At 33.9% G+C, this 3928-nt stretch overlaps 1 pseudogene; it reads right to left on the reverse strand.

Moving 5' to 3' along the window:
* Positions 1-2768: 2768 nt before the first annotated feature.
* On the reverse strand, positions 2769-2984 carry LOC123797357 (SNRPN upstream reading frame protein pseudogene; annotated as a pseudogene).
* Positions 2985-3928: the final 944 nt, after the last annotated feature.

Below are 3928 nucleotides of genomic sequence, written 5' to 3' on the forward strand. Positions count from 1 at the left end.
GCTTCTTCCTCTCCCACTCCCCCTGCTTGTGTTCGCTCTCTCGCTGGCTGTCTCTCTCTCTGTCGAATAAATAAATAAAATCTATAAAAAAATAAATAAATAAAGGGAGAAACAAAGTAAAAATATATATATATTAAAATAAATTCAGACAAGCTTTTGAATTCTGTTACCTCTGTTATGACTTATAGACAAAATTAGCATTCTCTTAAAAGTTTGAATCTTTTTCTTCAGTCTCTCTCCTTTTACATAGGTGTGGCCCAGAAGATAAACCCACTGTATGAAGCCACAGACTGAAAACAAAAACAAAAAACAGGAAGGAGTTTACATAGTTTAGTATAATAAAGCCAAAATAAGAGAGAAATAAATCACTCTCAACTCTTTGCAACTGATGTTTCAACTTGCCAGTGTGGAAGGTAATAATGCACACTTTGATCTGTCTTCCTAATAACTGCCTGTTTAATGAGACTTTAGTCTTCTGCAATGTGTTGGTCTAAATTTATCCTTTTGTTTTAAAACAGTCAGTTTTTGCTTCTCTTCTTTTTTTAACAGCCAATTTTACATATTCATTATTTTCTATTTAAAAAATTTTGATTGAAATGTTATCTTAACTTTATATTTCCTTTCCTCTTTTCCCAAACTCAGACACCAGCCCCTTTGAAATTCCTTGAGTGACCACATATTGCCTGAGCTATTTCTGTCGTGAGCTTAAAAGCATCATACATAAGTCATTCCCTATTTTCTTCTCACTCCCTTTCAATTCAAAGTGTATACTCTCTTGGCAATACAGAATGATACATTTCAACAGAACACACTTTATAAAATGTCTGTTAGACTATTTTTATTTTATAAGGAATCAGATTTTCATGTCCTAAATATTGGCTAATCCTAGGTACATCTGAATGATGGTTATATAAAGCACGGTCCAACTAATGTCATCATAGTATATTGTTGAGTTAACTTAATGGTATTATTATCTTTAAATAAATGTTTCAATCTATCCTGTTCCTCAGACCATTTTCAGTTATAAAGCGTAAGGTAAAACTGAAATTCTCAAGTTCCATCAACAAGTGTTAAATAAGCATGGCTCAGCTCTTTAAATCTACTATAGACTGTAACACTGAGAACATGTATTTTCTTTCTTGATTTCTCTTCCTGTTATTGCCTTTACATGTATCTTTGTGATTTATAATCTCTGAGCTATTGAACTTCTGAATATGGTTACTGAATACAATGTTTGACTAAATTGGGAGAAAATCAAACTTATTTCAGATTTTCCAAAATAAATGGCTAAGGGTAAAATTTGAAACTTACGCAAAATCCTGTGCATTTCTAAAAAATTTACTCTTTGCAAGTACAGAATAACTACTTAATCATTTTAAAACTATGAAGTGTAAAAATTGCTCACTACATAATAGGTACAATTGATCTTTGTTATTTATAGATTCTATATTTGTGAATTTTCCTCCCTACTAAAATTTATTTGTAAGTCATGACTCAGAATCAACACTCACTGTGCATTTTCTGTCATTTGTGGCCATGTTCAGTAGTGGAAAATTTGAGTTACCAATGTTCAGGTTCCCAGCTGAAGTCAAAGAAGGCAACACTTGGCTTTCTTGTTTTAGCTCTTATACTGTAAACAAATGTCCTTTTTATCTATTAGGTGCTGCATTTTCCACAGTTCTTTGTGCTTTTTGTTGGTGATTTTTCTGTTTTAAATGGCCCCCAAGCATAGTACTAAAGTGGTATCAAGTGTTCCTAAACTCTGAAAGGCTGTGATGTGACTTACTAAGAAAATACATGTGTTAGATAAGCATCATTCAGGTCTGAGTTACAGTTCTGTTGGCTATGAGTCCAATATTAATTAATCAACAAAATGTACTAAATAAGGTGTATTTAAACAGAAACACACACAAAACAAGGTTATATATTGATTGGTTTATGAAAATGTTGTGAACAGAGGCTCACAGGAACCTAACCTTGCATTTCCCCTAGAAGCAATGGTTCTATACATCACAAAACATAACTAGCACAAATAACAAGAATCAATTGTATTTTTAATCCAAGTTTCATTAGAACTGCCAAGAAGTCAAGTACATAACCAAATTAATAAAATATCTTCCCATACCAAGATTTCTGGGTCATAGGACCTAGGACTTTTCTATAAAGGGACTATTGAAATTAGGTTGATTTACCAATCTTCCTCACCTTAAACATGCTCAAAACTCTAACATTAGCTTACCAAACAAAGTCTATTTTACAATAAAGTTTTGAATATCTCATATAATTTATCGAATACTGTACTGAAAATGAAAAACAGAATGGTTGAATGTGTATCAGCTGTTTTCCCTGGTGTTCCCTTGGCTGACAGGGAACTGCAGCTCGCTGCCACTGCCCAGCATCATGAGAGAGTATCATACTGTGTATCAGTAGCCCGGTGAAAGAGCAACATTCAAAATTTGAAGTACGGTTTCTACTAAATGAGTATTGCTTTCACACCATCATAATGTTAAAAAATCATAAGTGAAATCATCATAAGTTGGGAACCATTTGTATTTTGATGAAGATAATCCTTGTTTTCAGATAATAAAAATGTCTGTTATCAGCAAATATATCTCTAACAATGCTTAAAGAGAGCAGTTAAATATTCTTAGTGACCTTTTTTCTCATGGATAATACCTTTATTACATTGTCAGCTGATTCAAATACATCATTACATTGTCAGCTGGCTTTTCTCTTGGAATCAGCTACCTTAATGTTCCAATACTGCTTTACCCACCTCTCGGCCTCTCATTTAAGAATGCCTGTCTCAATTCTACCAGGAAATCCACCACAGGTGCTTGCTGTTGATGAGATCGTATCAAGTACAGGTGACACTCTTGGTTGATCAGTGAGACTGCCCTACTACATTTGACTCGGATTTCCAACTCTGGTATGTGGTAGTCTGTAGTCCATCTCAGGTATAAGTGGTCCCTGGCCCACTCCATGCAGCTGCTGACAGGTCCTCAGATCAGAATGTCATCTCTAGCAGCTGCTCAGCTGCTATATAAAGAGTAATACAGCAACAACAAATACGTGTTGATTAGATGACCAAAATAATTGTTGCCAGGGTATATTACCCCGTAGAGTGAAACAAATTTTTAAAAGTCAGACATCAAAGAGATTTTTCTTTGTCTAGTTTCCTAAATGTGTATAAGATACCATATGATATAAATAAGGCCAAATGAAAATATAGCTAGATGTGGTTTTGTGGTGGTAGTGAGGTGATTGGTTGTTATTGGTTATCCTTTGAAGCCTATTCTGTTTCTTGGGGTAGGAAATGTCTTAGGTATAATGCACTGCTAAATAATAAAACTAATACTCTTTTTTGGAAACAATTTACTCTGACTAGCATCTCAATACTTACAGCACCAGATTTGTAATATATGGAAGTTTATGATATGTTTGACAAGTGACTTGGATCACAGGCAAACAAACTAGTGTTCCACCATTTGCAGTTGAAGTGCAGCAATACACCCTAAGTAAGAAGGGCTGTGAAAAGAACACGACTATTTCCATCATCTCATAGGCAAAACAAAATAAGTGTTGATTAATGTGAGTTTATTGAAAAGTTATGAACCAAGGAGCCAAGAAGGTGACCATCTGGTCACTGCCTAATGTTTAAATTGTAGCACCCTAATGATTTTCACTTTCCTCCAGCATATTTCCTGTATTCCCATTTTAAGTCACAGAGGTAATAGATTTTCTACCACTAAACTTCACATATTCTTTAGTCATCAGAAGAGCTGCTTATTTGGCACTTATTCTAGGTATTTTCCCTAAATTTTTGTTGGCTTTATTTCTTTCCATTATGCCTTTTAAATAATAAATGTAATTAGTTGTTTCATAAGGTTTAATATTTAAAACACTTTCATAGTTTTTCAAAAGTCAG

The sequence above is a fragment of the Ursus americanus genome, chromosome X (assembly GCF_024610735.1).
Source record: "Ursus americanus isolate L20-20 chromosome X, mUrsAme1.1.p, whole genome shotgun sequence".
Classification (NCBI taxonomy): Eukaryota; Metazoa; Chordata; class Mammalia; order Carnivora; family Ursidae; genus Ursus; species Ursus americanus.